Source organism: Muntiacus reevesi, chromosome 8 (genome assembly GCF_963930625.1).
Source record: "Muntiacus reevesi chromosome 8, mMunRee1.1, whole genome shotgun sequence".
NCBI classification, from domain to species: Eukaryota; Metazoa; Chordata; class Mammalia; order Artiodactyla; family Cervidae; genus Muntiacus; species Muntiacus reevesi.
In genome coordinates, this window is record NC_089256.1 from 33,557,915 (window position 1) to 33,584,353 (window position 26,439).

At 37.2% G+C, this 26,439-nt stretch overlaps 1 protein-coding gene across 7 annotated transcripts in view; it reads right to left on the reverse strand.

Annotated features, from left to right (window-relative positions):
* Positions 1 to 26,439, reverse strand: part of TBC1D5 (TBC1 domain family member 5) — a 565,131-nt gene that overhangs the window by 421,738 nt on the left and 116,954 nt on the right. Inside the window, exon 1 of one of the 7 annotated variants that reach the window (XM_065943325.1) lies at positions 7,126 to 7,176. The exons of the other annotated variants lie outside the window; for them this stretch is intronic. The gene's annotated coding sequence lies outside the window, so the exon portion shown is untranslated. Of the gene's footprint in view, positions 1 to 7,125; positions 7,177 to 26,439 lie in introns of those variants that run through there. 7 annotated transcript variants of the gene reach the window in all.

Here is a 26,439-nt window from a genome sequence, read left to right on the forward strand (position 1 = left end):
AAGATAGATGTTATTCTTTCAAGGTTTATGTGTGAAGTTAAATATGAGCAGTTTAAAGTTTATTACATACTGTCTCCTTATATTCATCTGAACCAAAGAAAATGTCCACTCAGGCTTGTTTAACTACATGACTTACATTAGGAAGTTGTTTGAAAACATATTTTAGTGACAATAACATCAATATTCTAATTATATTGATTAATTATATTGATTCTAATTATATTGATATTTATATGGAGTATCTCATTTAATGCCACCTTACCTGCAGCCATGAAATTAGAAGACAAATGCTTCTTGGCAAGAATGCTATAACAAATCTAGGCAGTGTATTAAAAAGCAAAGATATCACTTATTTGCCAACAAAGGTACGTATAGTCAAGGCTACAGTCTTTCTAGTTGTCATGCACAGATGTGAGAGCCGGACAATAAAGAAGACAGAGTGCCAGAGAACTGATGCCTTCGAACCGTGGTGCTCGAGAAGACTCTTGAGAGCCCCATGGAAAGCAGGGAGGTCAAACCAGTCAATCTTAAAGGAAATCAACCCTGAATACTCTTTGGGAAGACTGATGCTGAAGCTGAAGCTCCAATACTTTGACCACCTGATGCCAACAACTGACTCATTGGAAAAGACCCAGATGCTGGGAAAGACTGGGGGCAGGAGAAGAGGGTGTCAGAGGATGAGATGGTTGGATGGCATCACTGATTCAACAGACATGAACTCGGGCAAACTGCAGGAGATGGTGAGGGACAGGGAAGCCTGGTGCAGTCCATGGGATTACGAAAGGTTGAACACAACTTGGCAACTGAACAACAACCAAACCCGCAGCCTACCTTACACCAAAAACAAACAAACAAACAAACACAGCTAGTAAGAACTTAAGGGAACTAACTTGCCCAAGGCTTTGTCGCTAAGAAATCTGAGCCCAGAGGCCATATGGTCTTAGCCACGGTTTCATGCCACTTCAATTCAAAGCAACTACAAGTTTGATACACCTGATCATTACTTACTCTGTTTATAACTTCCCTTAGTTTTACAAGCCTTTATATAGGCAATGATCCCTAAAGCACTGACAGAATCTAAATCTATTTCTTTGATTTTTAGGGTAAATGAAATACTTCCAAGTTGTCCTGATTATAAAACATATCTTCATTTACAAAATCACTCTTCATCTCAGAACTTTTATAATACCATATGACGTTTTTGTTGCTGTTGTTAGGCTGCTAACTCATGTCTGACTCTTGCAATCCCCTGGACTGTGTATTTTCTCTCAAATAGTCAGGCTCATTTTTCACAAATAGTTGGTACCAAGTTAGACCCCACACAAACTTAAGCTCCAGGCGAAACAGACACCAATGCATGTATAATTAAAGACAAGAAAACATCTTATGATTTGAGTATTATACCTTCTTATTTTTCTCTTGATGGCAACGTAACCTCTCTTATCTGTATCCTGATCCATTTAGGGTCAAACTTCGATATCAAATTCAAATTAGCTTACAAATAAGAAACAGATCAGTCTCAATCACCGTAAATAAACCAAAAGAAGTTGAGTCATTTCTGAGAGCTGCTTTCTTAGAGATCCGTTTCCATCTCGGGAGACCAGTCTAAATCCCTAAGATGAGTTAGAAAATTCCCAGAACTGTGGTTACCATAAAAAAAAGAGGCAGATTCAACCTGATTCAAAAAGATGAAAAATTCACTTAAGCATATGTTAGTTTTTGTGCATTTCTCATGGCAGACATGAGGCACGGGAGTTTTCAAAGAAGATATCCTTCACAGTACAATAAGGATACAAACATACTTTAAGTATTCCCTTCTTTTAAGTATGTTCCTGTACTTAAGATGAAAATAAATAAGATTCCTAAAGAAATTATTTTAGATTACAGAGTCCAACTTTAAGCATCATCCATAATTTTATTCTGTATTCTAAATTCTCGGTTCCAAACTTATTAAATTATTCCACATCTCATTAACTACTACTCCTTATGTTATTCCATTTGTTTCAGAGTTCCTTTTTTAATCTATTGCCTTTTTGTAACATCACCTGCCTGACACCTTTTATTCAATAAAAACTCTTAATGTATTTTGTTCAAACTGTAGAGAAAAAAACTCAAACCATAGTTGATTGCGCTGGAGGAAAGCCTATGAAAAGTAGTCACTGCCCCAAGTTATTCCAGAATTCTGAGGAAGCTTTAGTTTTCAGAAAACAGAAGTGCACAACACTAATTAAAACCAGAAGAAAACAGGTAAGTTAGCTCTCCAAAGGACTCAATTATTTAACACACGTATGTTTTCTGCACTGTGGCTCAAGACTTTGTCATCACTTACTTTACTAGCAAACTACTGTTCCTTTGTTGGCCTCCCTGCCTACAAGCGCCTTCTCAAACAGAAAGAAAAGAAGCCTGGACTGGATAATGTTGCTACCGACTAGCAGCGCAGAAAACTAACGGAACCAGTCACTGGGTAGTTGGTATTTCAGGGCTTCCCAGGTGGCACACTGGAAAAGAACCTGCCTGTCGATGCAGCAGACACGGGTTCCACACCTGAGTCAGGATGATCACCTGGAGCAGAAAACAGCAACCCACTCCAGTATTCTTGCAGGGAGTATTTTATGCAGAGGGGCCTGGCGTGCTACAGTCTTCCGGTCGCAAAGAGTTGGACATGACTGCGTGACTGAGCAGAGCACAGTGAGCATGTCAGAAAGGTAATCTAGTAGCAGGACAGAGTGCTGACAACCAAAATAGCACAGCAGTGACACAAACGGAGGTGGGAGAGAGAAAAACCATGAGAAAAATGGTGGTGCCGAGACACAGAGACGGAAGAAGAGAAACTAATTCAGTAAGCTTCCGAGGTTCCTAATCTAACAGGAAGGCAGATGATTTGTGCCATAAAAGGAATCTTTAAAAAAAATTTTAAGGTGAGAGGAGAAAGAGATAAGAAAAAAGGCTGATTAAGAGTAAAACCACAAACTATTGAATATACATGAATTCATATACATGCCTACCTCAGAATCTTGCCCTCCTGAAATAGGGATGCTGAGGACAAAATAAGTAACACATGAGTGGTCTCAATTTTAATTCTGCTCACTTTTGTAATAATAAGTAAACTAACTTCACTGACTAAAATGAAATTTAGAAAACAGATCATACCACTAATTCCTCAAGCATTTGAGGTTTCATTTTATTTTAGAAAGTCTCCTCAGTTCTAAACACACCAGTTCAAGCCTAGAAATATCTCCAATTGAGTATTCTCTTTAAAATTTTTGCCAAGTTATGATCTCTATAATTCACATATCTCACTTTGAGCTACTTGTTGGTATAAATTATCCAGCTGAATTTTAAATTTTGTATTAGATTACTTGTTTAGTAAGTTTGAAACTAATAGTTCAGCAAAATAGACACAGAAAGATCACATGTGTATCAGTCAATGTGACAGGCATTAATTTAAGATTAAACTTTCTAAACTACTACTTTCTAGATAGTTTTTAATATGTTATTCCTGATAGACCATGCATACATATACACTGGAGAAACAGATATTTTTAATGGCATTCCTTCTCAAATATCCCCAAACTAGTATTCAGGTTGGTCAAAAACACATCGTAAGCCTCATTAGTATAAACGTACAACAAATACAGAAAACTCTCAGATTAAGTCTTCAAATAGAAAATTACTATTCCAAGAAATTCCTATCTATGGCCTATTCCACCCCACATCCAAAGCTGACATAACCACTTGGAAAGAGTTCCAAAGAGATTGTTGAAACACTTGTTCAAAGCAATTCCAGAATTTCCTTATGAAGAGCTCATCACTCTTGTCAGAAGGCTAGACTTGTTTTGGACACCTGAGTTCTTCAGTCAGAACATGTTTAAGATGAGGGAGTAAGTTTTAGATTTAAGCCACTTTTTCTAGCTGTTAAAACAAGGAACACCATTGACTAGAAAACAGCTCACAAGGTAACAAGATTCACTCATGTATATATTGTTATTAATATGTATATATTATTTTTAGGAAACAGTTTAATTCTCAAGTATGAGATTTAAAAAAAATAAATACTAAGTTCAAAAAATACTCTGGTGTATTTCTTTTTTAACTACAAATCCTCTATTTTGACCCTTAGTAGCTTAGTCTGTCTTGAGTTCTATTTAAGGAAGATTTGATGCCTAGAAACGACATAACATAATTTTTTTAATTTGCTAAGCTAAGATTCTCTGGGTTCAGCTTAGGCTTCCATCTGTCCAAAACATCCATCTATAGATTGATTCAGTTTTCTTCAGTACTAATTTCGCTTCTTATACAAAAACTTCTCACCAGAACAAGAACTATTTGCAAAGCAGCTGAGCTGCATTTTCTAATGGACTTCCAAGCCTTGACACGATTAATAAGGCCAGTGCGTCTGTATGAATGAGTGACTCACAAACTTGATTTTTTAAAAAAATATTTAATTTATTTATTTGGCTGTGCCAGGTCTTCGTTGAGGTACTCGTGACTTTAGTTGCAGCATGTGGGATCTAGAGTCCTGACCAGGGTGTGAATCCAGGTCCCCGCACTGGGACCACGGAGTCCCAGCCACTGGATCATCAGGAAGTTCCTTGATTTGTTTTAAACAGTCAAGCTCTTAAACTATAACAAATATTACTTACATAATATCATATACTTTTACAAAACCACACAATCCAAACATACACGAGCAAACTCTAAGGAAAATTTACCTAAGAAAATCCCAGAATTTTCAGGACTTCAAGTCTTAGCAGAAATGAATTACATGTGCTAAAAATGTTTAGTTTAACCTGGCATTTTTAGCAACTAGAATTCTGCTGTTGAGAATTTTCTGAACTTACAGCTCATTTTGATCATGCCAGTTTGTTTGAGCACAGAAAATGGGAGCAACTATTTTTAAAAAGAAAAATGATAGTCTTTCAGGACTTATGAAAGGACTTCTGATCACATCAGAAAATGTGATCAGATAGGAGAACAAAGTTCACCACATGTGGAGGCTCATTTTATCAACTTGGGTGATTAGAGATCAGCTGAGTGTGTATCATTTGGGGGAAACATAACAGCAAACATTAACATGTATATAATAACATGAGCGACTGCGGCAGACAAGTCTAGTGAGGTTTCTGTGATTCATGCAAAGAAAAGCAGGGGGGGGGGTCTTTGTTAACATCCAATAATGCAATATGGGAGTTATATTTATACTGCATATAATAATAGATGTTTTCATGACATTGAATAGACTTTTTCACACAAAGATGAAGATCATTTGCCAAATTATCGTGACTACTGTATTATATCCTGAAAAATAATGATAAATCATACAAGCCTGCTCTGTAATTCCTGGCCCATTTATCTTGCTAGTCTCCCTCTTCTAAACTATGATACACTAGAGCACAAGAAAAATGGATTTCTTATTCCGTCACTATCCTACTGTCCACCTCCCTGCCCTTTCCTCCATAAAGTCAATCATACGTTTCTTAGTAGAATTTAATTTTCATCAAGTATTTGTGTTTTTTTACTCAAATCAATGGCTACCTATGATAAATGAAATATGAGATGATTATAGTAAGTGTAATATCAGATAAAGGACTGACACAGCATTTCGGTAAGGAAAATTAGGATTAGTAATTATTAATTTATATGGAAATTTTTATTTCATAAGTTTGAATATATAAATGATATTAAAATAATAAGCATAAGAAATGTTTGGTTTACTATAATTAAAGATAACAGAATTATATTCCTTCAGAAAAGTTAAATATAGTAGTTTACAATACTAAAGTTTTAAATAAGGGTGCAGCTCACACACTTTAAAAATCTTTTTGTTTAAATCACACATACACTTTTGACAAGTGGGTAATCATTACACGGACAAAAACAACAATAAGGACAACAAATAACCCCAAAGTAATATATCATATATCATGGCCCCAAAGGAGCCCAATACACACCAATGGCTTCCGGTAAAACAGGAAATTCCAACTCTGGCTAAACTGCACAAAATAATAAGAAAGACTGAGAAGAAATGGCTTAATCAAATTCCCCTCCAACAGTTAATTTAATTTTACTGAGGAAAATGATTAACCATGCAAAAGCTGCTATAGTTATTAGATTAAAATCAAGTATTTTCCAGAATATCTTTTGGAAAGTAATACACAGCTAATACTCCACAGAAGTAATACAAAAAGTCAGGTAACTATTGATTTTAAAAGTAATCATTTTTAAAAATCATCATTATTTGCAAAACAGTTAATAGAGTATTATTAGATTGAGGTTATTATAACCCATTAATTCAAACTGCAAATTAACATCTCCTGTTCACTACGTAAAAAACTCCATAGTGAAAGTGAAAGTGAAGTCACTCAGTCGTGTCCGACTCGTAGTGACCCCATGGACTGCAGCCTACCAGGCTCCTCCGTCCATGGGATTTTCCACGCAGAGTACTGGAGTGGGTTGCCATTTCCTTCTCAAAAAAAAAAAAAAAAAACCTCCAAAAACAGTAGTAAATAAAAATGGAATACCAACTTAGTCCATTTTAAAGTTTTACATAATGACTTATGGGGCTTTCAGCCTCCCTCCAACATGACCTACACTATTACTTGAACATCCATATAAATTAGAATCTGCATTATCAATTTTCTGTACTCATCCTAGTTAATAACTTAATACACCTGGCATCTATGCTTTTTTTCCCATATTTGAAACCTATAGATATCAGAGATTCTGAAGAAAAAGAAATCAAAATTGAGCTCAAAGGGGAAAAAAGGTAGAGTACATGTGCAAATTCAGAGCTGACCCTCTTACTCCCCAAATCCAGTTCATTCCTGCCGATTTCTGAAGAGCTGCTGCCATCAACCCACAACCTTGAGGATTCAAAACAAGACCTATGTAATCAAGGAGCAAAGTGACTGCTCATTTCTTGAAGAACAGACTACAAGTCTTTTTATATATGAAGTGTACTGGAGGTTTTCGGTCAGTAAAACACTCCATATCACACAACCCATTAGAAGCAAAACTATAGCATCATTTCAGGAGACTCAGAAGAAAAATTTTGATAATACTCAACACCATTCAAGATTTTTTTAAATCAAAAACAAATTTTAACTAGAAAAACAAGAAAACTACCTTAAAGTGATGAAGTGAATGAAATCAATCTTTCAAAAATCCATAGCAAACATAATACACAGTGGTGACACTGGCATTCTCCTCACTCCAGCCTGCAAGGCAGCTAGAACCTGTGGCATCTTTTCTACTAGAGAGACCTGAGACAGACAGAAGAGGAGTGTGAGCAAGGACAAAAGAAACGTGGACCTCCCACCATAAGGCAGGGAGGCAAAAGCTTGACTGCTAGTTTCACAGGCAGCGGGGGTCCCTTAGAACCTGCAGTCACTGAGTCCCTGCTCCAGGTCAGGCCCTGCAGCAGCACAGAGGAGCCCGCCCCGCTCTGTCTTCATAAAGGCCTTGTGGATAAGAGAGAGTGGACTATCTAAATCCTCACCTCCCTTTTTTTCTTTTCTTTTTGTCCGGGTGTTTTCACAGGTCTCACTTATAACCAACAAAGGTCCATCTAATCAAAGCTATGGTTTTTCCAGTAGTCATGTATGGATGTGAGAGTTAGAGCCCAGAAGGCTGAGTGCTCAAGACTTCAAGCTTTTGAACTGTGGTGTTGGAGAAGACTCCTGAGTCCCTTGTATGGCAAGGAGACCCAACCAGTCCATCCTAAAGGAGATCAGTCCTGAATATTCATTGGAAGGACTAACACTGAAAATGAAGCTCCAATATTTTGGCTACCTGATGCGAAGAGTCGACTCATCAGAAAAGACCCTGATGCTGGGAAAGATTGAAGGTGGGAGGAGCAGAGGACGACAGAGGGTGAGACGGTTGGATGGCATCACCGACTCGATGGACATGAATCTGAGTAAACTCCGGGAGTTGGTGATGGACAGGGAGGCCTGGCGTGCTGCATGGGGTCGCAAAGAGTCGGACATGACTGCATGGCTGAACAACAGCACTTATATCAAGGGGAAAGAATCTTCATTAAAGCCCATATTTCTTCAGAAAAAAAAAAAAACTACTACTACAGGCTGCCAGGTCCCTGCCCACCATGCAGCCTGCAATGGTATTTCTGTACTTATTCCTCATGTTTTGCTTTCTTGGCATTTTGCTTCCTACATGTAATTATCATGTGAAAATCTGGGAGGTTTCACTACTTGCTTCCAGGGGGTTCCTTCCCACTGTTTACAAACACCACAACATTTAAAAAGGCCAATTCACCATACTTGTCACTTCCTAGTGCTGATTCTATTTCCAATCCATGATGGATTTTGTTAAAATGCACTATTTTACATTTTACAAAACTTTTCAAAGTATAGCAAAATACTAGCACTACTCCAACTTTTCAAAAACTTCCCATTTTGCTTATGGAACATTTTTCTTGAACATTATCTTTAGGAAAAGCACAAATCCTTTTTTATGTAACTCCTGCCCTTTCCAAGTTACTGAAACTGTACTCTTAAACTGCAAAGGCAATGTCCTTTCCCATGTCCTCATACTCCCTGATGTCTCTGCAGTCCCAATATCTAAGACCTCCTTCCTAGCATCTGACTTCTTTGTTTCTATAACTTTTTTTCCCCCCAACAATAGACCCCTCAATTTCTGACCCTTGTTCTGACACTACCACCTTATGAACTTGTACGGGGTTCTCCAGGATAGCTTTCTTTGGTTCTCTAGGATTCCTCTCTAGCTTCACTTCCCTCCTCTCTACCTGCTCCCCTGGCTGCTTTCCTGCCTTAGCAGTTTCATTCAGATCCCATGCCTTCAGTTACCCGCCTTCTGACTTCATGTCTTCAGTCCTTGCCTGGATCTCAAGAACTAGACCTAACTGGCATGCAGGTAGCACCCGAAGTCGACACTACCCACTGGCTGGATGCGGCCTCAAAAGAGGTCCCAGTGCTGCTCTGGTCCCTGTGCTAGCAGATGGCAGCATGCACTGAAGAAGGAACACTAATTCCACATTCTTGCAATTAGGACTGACTCTTGACAACCTGAGTGTCAGCTATCTCTAATGTTACTTGTACGTCTCCACTTTATGTATACTATCAAACATGTCTCTATTCTTTACTCATGAAGTTTCTTCTGTCTGGGTTTCCCTTTTCTTTGGCTAGAGAAAACTAGAGAGAGTAGACAGATAATCAACACAGCCTGGAAATGCAGCAGATAAAGACCATGAGTGAGAAGGAAGGATCAACAAAGATGCTCAGATGTCCAGCTTTTACAATGAGAGATATAAAGATACTAGTCACTTAAATAAAACTAGAGGCATTTGTGAGAGGAGTTAGAACTCACACTGTGAAGTGATTTGACATCTCAAAGGGGAAAAAGATACTAAACAGGCAGGTTGATGTGTAGATCTTCATTTCAGAAGACAGGTGTAGATTAGCAATGTTACTCTCAGAATAACTGTAATAATTTATTTATAACTGTAATGAAAATTCAGGCCACAGGTTTGCTTTGAAAGTTAATATACATAAAGCTCAAAAAGATAGACTAGAATTATAAAAGCAGCAGCCTAGGACATGCTGTTAGAAATGAAGTAGAAAAACAGGAGCCAGAAAACTGGAAAGGAACAAGCAGAAGAATGTAATTTTACAGTAGCAGAAAAGCCCAGTTAGAAGGCAGCATGGTCTGCAATGTTACTGAGAGAAAAAGGAACAAAGTAGGACAAAGATAGGAAAAAAGACATCCCAGGAGGTTTGGTAACAGAGGCCATAAAGGCGGCCTTAGCTTTGACAACAGGGAAACCAGAGCAGAGCCGTAGGAGGAGAGAGAGTGGAAGGTGAGCAGCTGCCAGGCAGTGGTGACTCCTTCACAATACTTGGCTATGAAAGGGAAGAGAGGTATTTAGAGAGCGATATATAACACACATAAATACACATGTATATAAACAGAGTGCCTCTCAAGCCCTGGGAACAGCGCATTATTTCATGCACTTTTATCTTTTCTCACATGGCTACCTCTCAATGTAACAGTCATTCCTACTAAGATCAAAAACAGAGAAGGCGGCTCACTATAACCACTATTACTTTTTTCGGGGACATATTAATAATTGAAATCAGAATAGAGAAAACCATTAAACACATTAAAAAAACATAATAATTAGAAAAGAAAAAACAAAACTATTTGCCAATGACCTGATGCAGATGAGATGGAAAACCCAAGAAAATCAATGAAGAAACTCAAAAAACAAAATAATTCACCATGGGAGCAAGATATAAGATAAACATGAAAAAACCAGTAACACTCACATATACAAATAACATCAGATAGGATATCTAATGAATAAGAAAGTCCCATTTAAAATAGTAATAATGTTAAATATAGGAATAAATGGAAATGTTCAAAACTTACATGAACAAACGCTCTTAAAGACACCAAAGTAGGCCTAAATGATGGGAGGAAAAAAAAAATCTTGTCCTTGGCTAGGACATCTCAACATCAACATGTCATAAATTTACAAATTTAACTTGAGCTAGAGAATGTTATATTGAAGTTCAAATGGAAAAGAAAAATTCAGGAAAAGTCAGCACACACTGAAAAGAAACAGGCAGTGGCTGCAGCTCCCATCAGAATAAACTACAAAGCCCCTGTACTTAAGACAGCGTGGCACAACTGAAGACACAGCAGACCAGGGAGACAGAACACAAAGCCCAGAAGCAGACTTAGCTACGACAGAGTGACACCTCGGAACACAAGCATGAGAGTGGGCTTTTCAACAAACGCATAGGCATTTGGGGAAAAGAAACAGAAGACAAAAACCGGATCTGTTTCTCACCCCATACACAAAAATAAACTCTGAATAGATCAGAGATTTAAGGGTAAATAATGAAACCATACAAGCTGAATTTCTCCTATAACCTGAGAGTTATAAAAAGAAAACTCTTTCTAATTAGAACATCAGAAGCAAAATCAAAATTGAGATGACTAACCAGGAGAAAACATTTGTAGTATAACTCATTGAATAAATGTTTAATATCACTACAAATAACTTTCTAAAAAAGACCTATAGAAAGTGGTTTTTAAAAATCAGGAACAAGACAAGGCTGCCCACTCTCACCACTACTATTCAACATAGTTTTGGAAGTTTTGGCCACAGCAATCAGAGCAGAAAAAGAAGTAAAAGGAATCCAGATAGGAAAAGAAGAAGTGAAACTCTCGCTGTTTGCAGATGACATGATCCTCTACATAGAAAACCCTAAAGACTCTACCAAAAAACTGCTAGAGCTAATCAACAAATATAGTAAAGTTGCAGGATATAAAATTAACACACAGAAATCCCTTGCATTCCTATACACTAACAATGAGAAAACAAAAAGAGAAATTAAGGAAACAATACCATCCACCATTGCAACAAAAAGAATAAAATACTTAGGAGTATATCTTCCTAAAGAAACAAAAGACCTATACATAGAAAACTATAAAACACTGATGAAAGAAATCAAAGAGGACACAAACAGATGGAGAAATATACCATGTTTGTGGATTGGAAGAATCAATATTGTCAAACTGGCTATATTACCCAAAGCAATCTATAGATTCAATGCAATCCCTATTAAGCTACCAACGGTATTTTTCACAGAACTAGAACAAATAATTTCTCAATTTGTATGGAAATACAAAAAACCTCGAATAGCCAAAGTAATCTTGAGAAAGAAGAATGGAACTGGAGGAATCAACCTGCCTGACTTCAGACTCTACTACAAAGCCACAGTCATCAAGACAGCATGGTACTGGCACAAAGACAGAAATATAGATCAATGGAACAGAATAGAAAGTCCAGAGATAAATCCACAAACCTATGGACACCTTATCTTCAACAAAGGAGGCAAGGATATACAATAGAAAAAAAGACAACCTCTTTAACAAATGGTGCTGGGAAAACTGGTCAACCACTTGTAAAGGAATGAAACTAGAACACTTTCTAACACCATACACAGAAATAAACTCAAAATGGATTAAAGATCTAAATGTAAGACCAGAAACTATAAAACTCCTAGAGGAGAACATAGGAAAAACACTCTCCGACATAAATCACAGCAGGATCCTCTATGACCCACCTCCCAGAATATAAGAAACAAAAGCAAAAATAAACAAATGGGACCTAATGAAATTTAAAAGCTTTTGCACAACAAAGGAAACTATAAGCAAGGTGAAAAGACAGCCCTCAGATTGGGAGAAAATAATAGCAAATGAGGAAACAAAGGATTAATCTCAAAAATATACAAGCAACTCCTGCAGCTCAACTCCAGAAAAATAAATGACCCAATCAAAAAATGGGCCAAAGAACTAAACAGACATTTCTCCAAAGAAGACGTACAGATGGCTAACACATGAAAAGATGCTCAACATCACTCATCATCAGAGAAATGCAAATTAAAACCACAATGAGGTACCATTACACGCCAGTCAGGATGGCTGCTATCCAAAAGTCTACAAGCAATAAATGCTGGAGACGGTGTGGAGAAAAGGGAACCCTCTTACACTGTTGGTGAAAATGAAACTAGTACAGCCGCTATGGAAAACAGTGTGGAGATTTCTTAAAAAACTGGAAATAGAACTGCCATATGACCCAGCAATCCCACTTCTGGGCATACACACCGAGGACACCAGATCCGAAAGAGACACGTGCACCCCAATATTCATCACAGCACTGTTTATAATAGCCAGGACATGGAAGCAACCTAGATGCCCGTCAGCAGACGAATGGATAAGGAAGCTGTGGTACATATACACCATGGAATATTACTCAGCCATTAAAGAGAATTCATTTGAATCAGTTCTAATGAGATGGATGAAACTGGAGCCCATTATACAGAGTGAAGTAAGCCAGAAAGATAAAGACCATTACAGTATACTAACACATATATATGGAATTTAGAAAGATGGTAACGATAACCCTATACACAAAACAGAAAAAGAGACAGATGTACAGAACAGACTTTGGACTCTATGGGAGAAAGCGAGGGTGGCATGGTTCAAGAGAACAGCATCGAAACATGTATATTATCTAGGGTGAAACAGATCACCAGCCCAGGTTGGATGCATGAGACAAGTGCTCGGGCCTGGTGCACTGGGAAGACCCAGAGGGAGCAGGTAGAGAGGGAGGTGGGAGGGAGGATTGTGATGGGGAATACATGTAAATCCATGGCTAATTGAAGTCAATGTATGACAAAACCCACTACAATATTGTAAAGTAATTAGCTTCCAACTAATAAAAATAAATGAAATAAATAAATAAAAGAAAGTGGTTTTTAAACAGATGAAAAGACATTCAGTTCCACTCATAATAAAATGAAACGCAAATTAAATGTACACTGAGATATCATTTTACATCTATCAGATTGAGAAGAATTCCAGAGTTTCACAGTATACTCTGCTGGCAAGGCTACAGAGAAACAGGCACTCCTAGACACTCCTATTGGAAATGCAAAATGGTAAACACCAGCCAAGCGCGGGAACCGTGCAATTATCTAATTAAACTACATAAGCATTTACATTTTGAATCAGTAAGCCCATTTCCAGGAATTTCCCTCAAGATACACCTGCAACAATGTGACAATGCATATACACAAGTATATTCATCATAGCATTATTTGCAATTGCACAATACCAGAAATTACTTTAAAATCCACATGTAAGAGACAGGTTGAATAAACCATGGTTCAGTTCAGTTTAGTTCAGTTACTCAGTCACGTCTGACTCTTTGCAACCCCATGAACCGCAGCACGCCAGGCCTCCCTGTCCATCACCAACTCCTGGAGTCCACCCAAACCCATGTCTATTGAGTCGGTGATGCCATCCAACCATCTCATCCTCTGTTGTCCCCTTCTTCTCCTGCCTTCAATCTTTCCCAGAATCAGGGTCTTTTCCAATGAGTCAGCTCTTCACATCAGGTGGCCAAAGTATTGGAGTTTCAGTTTCAGCATCAGTCCTTCCAATGAACACCCAGGACTGATCTCCTTTAGGGTGGACTGGTTGGATCTCCATGCAGTCCAAGGGACTCTCAAGAGTCTTCTCCAACACAATCAAAAGCATCAATTCTTCAGCGCTCAGCTTTCTTTATAGTCCAACTCTCACATCCATACATGACCATTGGAAAAACCATAGCCTTAACTAGACAGACCTTTGTTGACAAAGTAGTGTCTCTGCTTTTTAATATGCTGTCTAGGTTGGTCATAACTTTCCTTCTAAGGAGTAAGCGTCTTTTAATTTCGTGGCTCAAATCACCATCTGCAGTGATTTTGGAGCCCAGAAAAATAAAATCAGCCACTGTTTCCACTGTTTCCCCATCTACTTGCTATGAAGTGATGGGAACAAATGTCATGATCTCAGTTTTCTAATGAAAACTAATGAAATGAATGAGAAATCTCTAAAACTGATATGATTTCCAAGAGATTGATAAATGAAAACAAGCAAACTGCAGAAGAACATATATAATATACTACACTTCTGATAATAAAGGGGAAATAAAAAATGTAAGAAAAATTACCTGCTTATCTGTATAAAAGTAAGGATGAACCAAAAAAAAAAAAAAAACAAACAAACAGTAAAGTTGTTTACCTATAAAGGGTCGAGTAAATGGGGGATATGGAAGAACTTTTTCATACAATCTTATTTTTTGGAAAAGTCGATCATTTTCTACATATTCAAAAAATTAAATCAACAATGATGTGACGCTAAAAGAAAACTAAAATGAATGAGCTCAGCTATATTCACATTTAGGGGATAAAAAAGAAAGAAGTAATCCAAGTAATTAAGAACACGGCATTTGATTATATATACTCACAGAATTGAGTGGGGTGAGGAGGGAGAACTTCAAATAAACCTTGAACTTGCAAAGTTGCTGGTAAATATGTTTGTTCTAACATCATAATGAACCAATTCTGAAACTATCTTAGATGGGTTATTGAGCTGCACAAAGAAGTTAGTGTGTTAATACAGTTGGAAGCCAATGTTCTTATTGTGAAAGAAGGAACATGTAAATATGGAGAAGTGGAAGACAAGAAAGAACCCTGGGGAAGAATTAGAGAAGCTGATGTGAACTAAGATTTCTAAAATGTGTATATGTGTGTTTATCAGTATGGATGCCTGTATGTATTTCTGTATCAATGCAGATGTGTATATATACATACACCCATACTTTCTATGGGCACTCTCTCCTCTAAAAGGGCCTAAAGCCAAGACCCCATAGTGACGAGCACAGTCCACTAATACTATTACCCCACTAAAAGCAATCAGAGTTCCTCAGGGAAATGGCCAAGAGCTGCCAGGGCGGAATAGATCAGAGATAAGTCTGTGACAAGTTGCTTTGCCAGAAAGTTCTTAAGAAAGCACTCAAAAATGTGATGGGGGAATGCCATGTACTTCTACTAAACCAAACTTGGACAATTTGAGCATCAAAATAAGTAATGAATTACAAACCACTGAAAAGAACAGATATCCATGAGCTCATACCAATAATAAATGACTGAATGAATAAGTAAGTGAATCAATCAATCAGAATGGTTTTCCTTACAGAAGAATGCTGTTACTGACGAGGAGGAGGGCTGAAATTGCAAAGTCAGCAGTTTACAACCACTATAGACAAAACTACACCAGGCAAGAATCCTCAACAGAGGTTAAATCTAGATGAAAATTTTGATAAGGAGCAGGATATTCACATGATTCTAAAGTGTTTCCCAACTGACTGCTTATTATAGTTACAAGGAAAAGAAAACAAAACAAAAACCTTGAACTCTGTGGTGGAGAAATCTGGTAACATTCTGACTAAATGATCACAGGTAACATACCCAGGGTACCTCTAGATATAACATCCCAAGGATACAACGCCATTTCTGCAGTCTTCTGGTGGGAATGCAGAACCCAGATCTGATCACAAGGAAATGGCAGACAATCCGAATGAGGAGTGATAGACAGACAAATGAAGGGTTGTATCACTCAAAAATGTCAACGTCATGAAAAAAGAAAGGCTGTTTGACCATTTCAAATTACAGAAGGCAAAAGAGACAAAACAGCTAAACACAATGTCCGGTCCTAGACTGGATACTTACTGAAGGGAAAAAATGCTTATGTGAGGAATATTATGGCTTCACATGAGAAATCTAGAATATGGACAACAGATTATTTATAAATATCTTCAAGTTACTGAAGCTGAATATTTTACTATAGATATGGACAAGAACATCCCTATTAGTAATATACACTGACAGGCTTTCAGATATAAACGCAATCTTTGCTCCAAGTTCAGGGGGAAAACTGTGTGCATGTGTCCACGTGTTTGAAGGGAAGAAGGGAAGAGACACACCTAAATGATAAGTGAGGTAAAATCTTCACAGTGAATCTAGGTAAACAGAACACTATTCTTAAATTATCTGTTAAGCCACCATTTGCAAATTTTTCTACCATATTATTCCCATGGTAAGTTGAAGAGAGTGAGGGTCTCATGACGTGAACTCATCAGGAAGTGAGCCCTCTCCCTCTTACTCCAAAGTCTAGCAGGGATTTCAACTATCACAGTATATTGCATTTGGGATGTTAACCCAGGTGGCTCAAACGGTAAAAAATCTGCCTTCAATGCAGGAGAGCTGGGTTCGATCTCTGAGTCAGGAAGATCCCCTGGAGAAGGAATGGCTCCCCACTCCATATTCCTGCCCGGGAAATCCCATGGACAGAGGAGCCTGGCGGGTCACAAAGAGTCAGACACAACTGAGCGACTACCAAGTCAGCTCCAAGACTTCCAAGGTCGTTTGGTCTATCCTATCTCACCTTCTGAAATTCTCTCTTAAGATTCTTTCCTCTGTCCCCCTACCCTCTAACACTACAGCTGCTTCTTGCCTCAGGCTCTCCAGCACACAGTACAATGGCCAACTTTACTTTCTTACAAACCCCTTTGGAAAATCGTTTAGCTGGAAATTCCTAGATTTCAGCTCTCATACATTTACTGGACTATATTTCACTTACTCCAATAGGCACCTGGGTTACTCTCTATTTAGGATTCCAGTAACTGTTCATTGAACTGAAATGTTTAACTTGTTTCATCTCTTGCTCATGGCTGTCCTCATTCTAGCAAATACTGAGAATGCTCCAGGTCCTCCCTTCCACTTGCCCACCAAATCTGACCGGGATCTAGTCAACATTCACTTTCCAGAAGATGCTCTCTCAGTTTTACCAGATGGAAGTGTCTGCCAGGCTCAGTCCCTTCAGCAGACAACAGATGTAGCAACATCATTCGCACAAATAACAACACTGTAAATTGTGTTTTTTGTGGCATAACCATCATGACAATTTCAAAAGTTGTCTTCATCTCTTATTTTGATTAAGAAAAATAAATACTGGAAAGAAGTCAGTGTGTGCATATGCTGAAAGATAAGAATGTTTTTGTTTAAAAAAAAATGTTTTTGTTTGTTTTTTTAAGAAAAAGAAAAAGGATGCTGGATGCTATGGTCAAGTAAATTTGGAAAATGCTACACTGAATAAAGCTACACCAGGTTCTTAAGATTTTTTAATACAAATCAATACATGTTGTGATTCTCTTAAAGAGGAACAAAGTATACAGTGCTTTCTAAACTTACTTGACCACAGATTTTTCTACTCAGAGCTTGAACTGGGAGAAACATACCACAGACTATATACTATGGAAATGCTGCTACAGTGCTACTGGGAGAAAGCACCAGATTATCAGGAACTTATCAAGACTTAAGAACCAAAAGAAACCAACTGCTTAACATTAGCAGAGTCCTGTGAAGCTTCCCACCTATAATACAGAGGAGCTACAGATCCTAATTGTAATTACTTAAAGACCAAAACCCCGGAGAGTTCTAGATCAAATACTTACTACTTTAGGGCCCCATGAAAATTCTAATGTCAACTTCCTATCGTCTCCCCCAGCCCCTGAACTGCCAATGACCAACTAACTCCAATTCGCTGCTTCACAATTACAACACACACATGCAGAGAAAAGGAGAGGTTTAGGCTGAGAAACTTCTCAAATTTTAATGTGTATACAAATTAGCTGGTAATGTTGATCAAAATGCAGATTCTGATTCGGCAGGCATGGGTTTGGGCCCCATATCCTGCATTTCCAGCAAGCTCGCAGGTAACACCAAATGCTGTCAAACGACGCACCTCACTCTGGCAGAGTTCTGGGCACCTTACGACAAAAAGAGGCCCCTAACTTATAAGCACACACTAGCTCTCCTTCAAACTAATGTTCAAAACTCAGATTCTCCCAGACGAAAACAACGAAGCTTTCAATCATCTATAAAAACTGAAACTGTGTACAATAAAAAGAAGATACTAAAATCATTATCCGCTAACAATTATTTTTCTTTAAAAATAGCAGTCTCCTGCATATTGCCATAAAAGCGCATGTATTTATACAAAAATCACGTAAGTCTAAATCCTCATTCTACTTCTGTATGGAAATACCCATACCAATGACACAAAAATGCATTGAAGTCTATGGTGGTCAGCAATCGTCTCCACCTTCAGTGACTCACAAGGCTACAAAGAAAAACTACTATTGCCATGCCTCCACCCAAAACAGGACGTATAAAGCGAGCATCTTTCTCAATGATTTACTGAAAGCAGCAGCTCATTTTAATAAAAGCATCCGAAAACATAAAATTGATTGAACCAACTGCTGTGGTGGGCATACACAACAGCTGATCAAAATCATTCAACACTTTTATTCTTATAGATCTTCTTTCAGACTTTGAGAATTTTTTCCCATTCTACACTTTAACCTTGAAACTGAACTAGAAAAAAAAAGAATTTGTAAATCTATAGAATAAAGTTTTAATCTAGAAAGTAAGTCAATTCAAGACAATAATAAATAAGATCACATATAGCCTAATGCCCATATGAAAACTAAAAACCACTCTTCTAGGATGTACTTTGAGTAACAAAAACTAAGAATTTAAACTGAGTCACTTTTTGTGTTGTTAAAAATTGTGTGGCCTTTCCTAGAGACAGCACTGCCACCACACCACATATATTACCCTCATTCCTTACAAAGGAAAACTTAGCACAATTAGAAATTATTTCTCTTTATAACTGGATTTCTTGATATTAGACATTTTAAGATTTTATTTAACTAAAAAACAAAGACATTTATCCTTTCAGTGCATGTTAAATGATGCCTTTATTTGACTTTTTATAAGGTAATTTTACAGTATTTTTGTCACAGTGAAGGACAAAGATAAGCCAACTGTTTAGATTCCTCTCCTTTATGTTGTGTCTTTGATCACTAACAATGCTGCGTGAACAGCCAACAGAAGGCTGACATTTCATAAAATATGCAGTGATAAAAACTAATACTGTAGCATCTGGGAGTGATATATAAAATGCAGAAATACACCTAATAACTGTGATCTTAAATTACAAGTTACTAAAAGCTAAATAAAAAGCATACCTAAGAATAAAAAAGTGGCAAGATTACAAAGGGGTTTTTTGTACTCCTTTTTCTAAAAGCAAAGTTTTAAAAAAATTTAAGTCTATAACACTTTCCCTGCTATTCTATGTGTAAAAGTCAGCTACCTTCTAAGAACAGGGTTTCCATACTATATACTTTTCAACAATTGAAGAATACATTACAAAATTATCTTGAAAGGGTTTGCAGAAAATGTGAAGGAAATTCCTTCTTCTTTAATACTTAAAAAATGTCAAAACTGATGATGGAAAAGCAATATATCACTCTGAAGCCATGATGCTAAAGACCATCAACAAGGTAAGTTTTAAAAACAATAATAATCTAAACAAACATACTCATAATCCCTGTACTAATCACAACCTAAAGCTTAAGTCCCTGGTACACAACAGCAAAGTGAACTGTGCTCAGAAACATTTAAATAATTTTAACTTTACTGCTAAACATTTGTTTATTAACAGTGGGAAGCAAGTAAGGCACTCATTAAAGAACAATCAAAAGCAATCATGTGAATTATCTTTCTAGCATTTGGTTTAATATTCCACCTATGTCCTATGTCCATCAAAATCACCGTCCAGCAGAAGTGTTTTTGTTTGTTTTTTTTTAAACATATATTATGCTAAGGGGAAGTGAGAAAATAAGAACCATATTCAGCACTATAAGAACTCTGAATTATACTTTAAAGAAAATAGACAACAGTTAAGTATGTGGGAGGCAATTGTCCTTGTACTTATAATTAGCATCTGAATTTAGGGATTTCTCTACTTAATGCACACCCACCCGCCTGTTATTCTTATCGTGGCTTTTTATGTCACTTAATGGAGATAAATACACTTTTCCCTCCTCATATTTACATCAACGCTATTTAATGTTTTTAAAGCTGTTATAATAGGTTAAACAGCAGTCTCAACATCACTCTTCACCTCCCACTGGACAAAGAATGGCATTACAGGACTGAGAATAGAGAAGGCATATTTACATTCATAATGTCCCTAACTATAACATTCACGTAAATTATGATTTTACATTTGCAAATACAATAATTTTTTGTTTCACTGCATACTTTGCCATTCTTTCAACATTAACTTTCTATGGTTATTACAATCTCAAAAACCCATACCTAGGAAACATGTGATGTCGTTCAAGCCATTGGAAGAAACATTTAAGTTAAAATAATAATGTGTCTAATAATGCATTTAACTGTAATCTTCTTCTTCTATAAAAGAGAACTTAGTATATTAAATATAAACTTTTCATAGATATCCAATGATAAACAAATTTACTGTAACTGTTTAAATGTCAAAAAAATATGAATCATCCTTTCCACCATTTTGCCTACTGAATTTAGACTTAGAGCATATCAGTATTGTGTACATACAGAAGAAAACAACTGTTTTACCCTCTGAAAACCTGACAGTAGTTTACTGTATCGAAATTCATGTTTAAAGTAAGAAAAATTATACATACCAATAACAGCAGAGAAAAAAAAGAAGGCAATTTTCAGGTTTTTCACTTGTCAAAAACGTAGCAAACCATACTCAATCGTAATTAAATAAGTACTGCTAAATTAGCTGCAGAATATTTCTCTCTCCCTTCTAGAACAGAAAGTCCATGAATACAGGGTCTTTACTTCTTTTGTTTAACTCATTATCAATACTTCTTGGGTAATCAATTAATATTTATGAAAACAATGAGCGAGCAAATATCAATTTATCATCTGAGATTTGTAACGACTGATACTTAGTCCATAAGAGAGATCTAAGGAAACAGAACATGGACCCTCATCTCTTCACACTTAAAAGTCTATTAATAATTAACAGTACAGAACGTAGACCCAACTACAAACAAGTAATAGTGCAAAACACCAAACAAAAAGTGCCTTGTAATGGGTAACAAATCAAAACAGGACTTGAGAGAGGGTGAGATCAAGGTAAACCAAATTTTTCAGAAAGATTTCACGGAGTGTGCAGGACCTGAGCTCCAAGTCAGGAAGAAAGAATGCAAGCTTTAGAAGAGCATGTTTAGAAAAAATACTACGGAATCGCAGGGCAAAAGGAGAAGTGAGATGAGGAAGGCTATGCAAACCCAGGAAAATTCTCAGTGTGTTGGGACCATTTTGACAGAAATGGGAGATTTTTCTGTCACTCACTAGTGGAACACAAGGCTAAATAGTAAGTTAGGACAACTCCACAAAAGAACCTTGAAAATCAGGCTAGAATCAGTATTTTGTAAAACCCTATAAGGGAAAAGGGCTCAAGTGGTAAAGAACCCACCTGCCAATGCAGGAGAAGGAAATGGCATTGTGTTCCAGTATTCTCGCCTGAAAAACCCCAAGGATAGAGGAGTCTGCTAGGCTTCAGTCCATGGGGTCACAAAATGTTGGAGCACATCCAGACAATAAGGGGAAAGAATCTGACAAAGAATATATATATATATATAATTGAATCAGTGTGTTATACACTTGAAACTAACATTACACTACACTACAATTTTTTAAAAATATGAAAATCAGGCTAGAGATTCCAAATTTCAATCTATAGACAGAGTGGGGTTATTAAATGTTCCTAAGCAGGAAAGCAATGACAAACCTAGACACTGTATTAAAAAGCAACAACATCACTTTGCCAACAAAGGTCTGTAAAGGAAATGGATTCCCACTCTAGCATTCTTGCCTGGAAATTCCATGGATACAGGAGCCTAGTGGACCACAAAGAGTCAGACTCAACTGAGCAACTAACCCTTTGACTTTCAGTCTTTCCAGTGGTCATATACAGATGTGAAAGCTGGACCATGAAGAAGGCTGAGCACTGAAGAATTGATGCTCTTGAACTGTGGTGCTGCAGAAGACTCTTGAGAGTCCCTTGAACTGCAAGGAGATCCAACCAGTCCATCCTAAAGGAGATCAGTCCTGGGTGTTCACTGGAAGGACTGATGCTGAAGCTGAAGCTCCAATACTTTGCACACCTGATGCAAACAGCTGACGCACTAGAAAAGACCCTGATGCTGGGAAAGACTGAAAGCAGAAGAGGGAAACATAGTGAGATGGATGGATGGCATCACTGATTCAATGGACATGAACTTGGGCAAACTCCAGACGGTGAGGGACAGGGAAGCCTGGCATGCTGCAAAAAGTCGAACAGGACGTGGTGACTGAACAGCAACAACAAAGCAGAAGAATGACGAATAAAAGCAATACTTTAGGAAAATTAATCCAACAACAATATATGGGATGGATTTGAGGGCAGAAAGGATATGAAATACTTCCAGTACGAGCAGAGCAAAAACTTCTGAAGCATTCGAGGAACAAGGCTGTAAAGGAATGGATAAGGTTGGCTTTTAAGAATGGTAAGGAACTGACAGAAGCAAAACCCACTAAGACTATAAACTAATTAGATATGATGAGTAAGAGAGTGAATTCCTATGTCTAAGAAAAAGATCCTAAAGGGAGGGAAGCTAAGAACAGCTAAATTCTGCTGGGGCAAGAGGATGCTTGCCATTCTTCCAAACATTCAACACGTTGGGAAGCAAAGTATTCAAGACAGTAGGAAATGGAGAGTAGAAACATGAGAATGTGGTAAAAGGCACAGGGAGACAGATTTTATATTTTAATTTTGTTTAACTTTTTATTTTATATTGGAGTATAGGTGATTAGCAATGTTGTATTAGCTTCAGGTAGACAGCAAAGTGATTCAGTTATATAATACATGCATCTATTCTTTTCCCACTTAGGTGGTTACACAGTATCGAGCAGTTTCCTGTGCTATACAGTAGGTCCTTGTTGGTTACCTATTTTAAATACAGCAGTATGTATATGTTGATCCCAAGCTCCAGATTTCAGAGTGCACTATGAGGATGTAATAGTGCAAGCCTGGAAAAGGAAGGGAAAGGATGAGTAAAAAGCAGAGACTGAAGATTAAACCATACTATTTAATGAATTCTATAAATATCCCTGTGGAAATCAACTAAAATGAAATAGACTGACCGGCTTCATTAGACAGTTGAGTCCAGAAGGATGACTCATGAAAGGATCACAGTGTCCAAAGAGAAAGAGCTCACAAAAGCTTACCCAAGCAGAGCTGTAGAAAGTAAAATGAAACCATAATTTGTAAATTCTGTTTCTCTTTTTGTTTGAATAAGGAAGTATCAGAATATAAACTAAGTACCTGAGGAAACCATAAAATGTTTAAACACATTACTTTCTACTGTATTATTTCACTAAAAAAAAAAGCTAGGACATTTTTCTTTTAAAGTGTCCACATTCTAGAATGCACATAAATGCCCACAGAGGCCAAAAACAAAAATATACTCATCTATTCTTTATCCTTTATATAAACTATAGTACATCGCTCATTTTTTCATGTCTATATTACGTCTTATTTCTTTATTTCATTTTCTGAGGTTTAGGTCAGTTAGCTACATAAAGTAGGTATTATGCTTTGATAATTACCAATTTCAATAAAATATTTCAATGAGAAAAAAATTTAACAGGTATTGTACATATTTTTACAACATACACACACAACCTATTTTGAGGTTAATTTACAAGGTAGAGTTTACACAAGAACATAAGAGAAAAGAGAAACATAAGGGAAAGAGAAATTAAGACGAATCCTCCTCCCCCATTCAGAACACCACATGTAAATGCTGATGTATAATATGGTTGTTAAAAGTTGTCTTCCAGAGTATACTTTATCTGAAGAACCCTGAGAAAAATTTAATTGTGACAAGATTTAGGAATTCCGATGGGTAGAGAAAAGCTTTCTAAGGCCTGATCTTCGTTGTGATACATAAAGTGGAGACATGCTCATTCATCAGCCCTAGCAGCACTTGCTCCGAGATAAGTACGTGAATGCATGCAGGCCACGTGGGTGTCACGCTCGACTAGAAGATATTTAAGCTAATCAATAAGTCAGATATGTTCTTAAAAATGCTAAGTGGTTGTTTATGTGTATTAGGCTTTCTGTACGGCATATTAATGTACTTTTCCTGTATGATATAGTGAACTCAGTGATGACAAATACGTGCTGTGTCTGCCGCCTACATTTCTACCAACAGCAAATGGAGTGTAAAACTGGCGTTGTAAACGGAAAAGAAAGAAATTAACTTTAGAGGTATGGAGCATGGGTTTTATGTATTAGGCATTACTTAACTAAATCCAAACTCTGATGGATTCACTATTAAATTAAAGACTCAACTATCTATAAATTACCAAGTATCCAAAATCTACTTAGCTTATTAAAATAAGATAAAGGATTAAAAATCATAAATTGGTCTTTTTTAGATTGTCCAAACAACAATTTAATCTATTTTGAATACAGAATTATATTCTGTGCTTTGGGAAAAATTCTAGATGACAATCTTAGTTGAAGAGTAGACAAAAATGGCAATTTGGTCTCTAGACACACATAAAATACATGATTGTTCTCCTCAATTAATGTACTTTAATCTACTAAATTAAAATTCACAAAAATGTGAAACAAAAATAATCAAGTACTTACTTTATTAAAAAGGTAGCAGTACCAACAAAATTTGTTTCTAGAATATAAAACCACACTCTCTGAAAAAAAATCAGAAACTATTTAAATGAATGCAATGCCCAGGGACCTCTTCAATATAAAATAAAGTCTAAAGATGGGGAGTGGTGGCAGGGAGAGCCGGTCTTAATCCCTCCTCTTTCCATGCAGGAGTCTAAGGACAGCATCACAAGCAACAACACAAATTTAGACACAACTTCAGGACTCACCAGCTGCCTTGCCACTAAACACTGAGGAACAAGAGCATGCAGAATTCAAAGGCCAAAGACTAAAAAAAGAGTCATGGGAGTCATCACACCACCAAGCATGTGGCTCCTTTCTCTGTAACAAATGTGCAAAACAGAAACAACATACACTTCCTCCTTGCTGACTTCTGAGGAGTGAAGTCAGGAAAAGTTTCAGGACCATCCTAAATGTGTCAAAGGGAACCAGGAGAGGAAACAGAAAAGGAAAGAACTGAAACACAAATTTAAAAGAGAGGGAGGAAGAAAGTTGAGTTTGGGGGTTTTATTTGTATTTTAAATAATTCAACTGGCTGTTCAAATTGGATAACCCTATAATGTAGTGCCCAAATGACGACATTCCTAAGAGGTAAAAGACCTTGTAAGGGGCAGAACACTTCACCAATCCCCCCAAAGAAGCCTATGTCTTAATCCCTCAGACCTGTTACTTCACAAGGCAAAAAGTCCTTTGAAGAAATGATTACTGATGAACCTTCAGCTGGAGAGATGATCCTAGATAATCCTAGTGAGCCGAATCTAATCACATGAGTCAAAAGGAAAGATGCAAGGAGAGAAGGGTCAGAAAAGTATAAAGGAGAGTTTCAATAGCTGTTGCTGGCTTTGAAACTGGGGGAAGGGAGCCGTGAGGCAAGAAGTACCTCTCAAAGAAGCTGGAAAGAGCTCCTGGAGCACAGGAAACAACAAAAAAAATGGAGACCTAGGTCCTACTATCACATGGAAGTGAGTTTTGCCAACAAACTGAAAGAAGAGGAAACAGATTCTCTGACCCTGATTTTAGGCTGGGGAGACATATATTGGACTTCTGAACTATATGATCATGTAATTAAAAATGTGTGTTGCCTTAAAACAATAACTTTGCAATAATTTACCTGGGAACAATAAAAAACAAATACAGGGATGCTAAAAATAATTAAGGCAGGATAGTAAGCATTCAGACTTAAATTGAAGAAAGTAGAGAAAACCTCCAGACCATTCAGGTATGACCTAAATCAAATCCCTTACCATTCCACCATATACAGTGGAAGTGACAAAGAGATTCAAGGGATTAGGTCTGATAGACAGAGTACCTGAAGAACTATGGACAGAGGTTCAAGACACTATACAGGAGGCAGTGATCAAGACAATCCCCCTCAAAAAGAAATGCAATAAGGCAAAGTGACTGTCTGAGCAGATCTTGCCA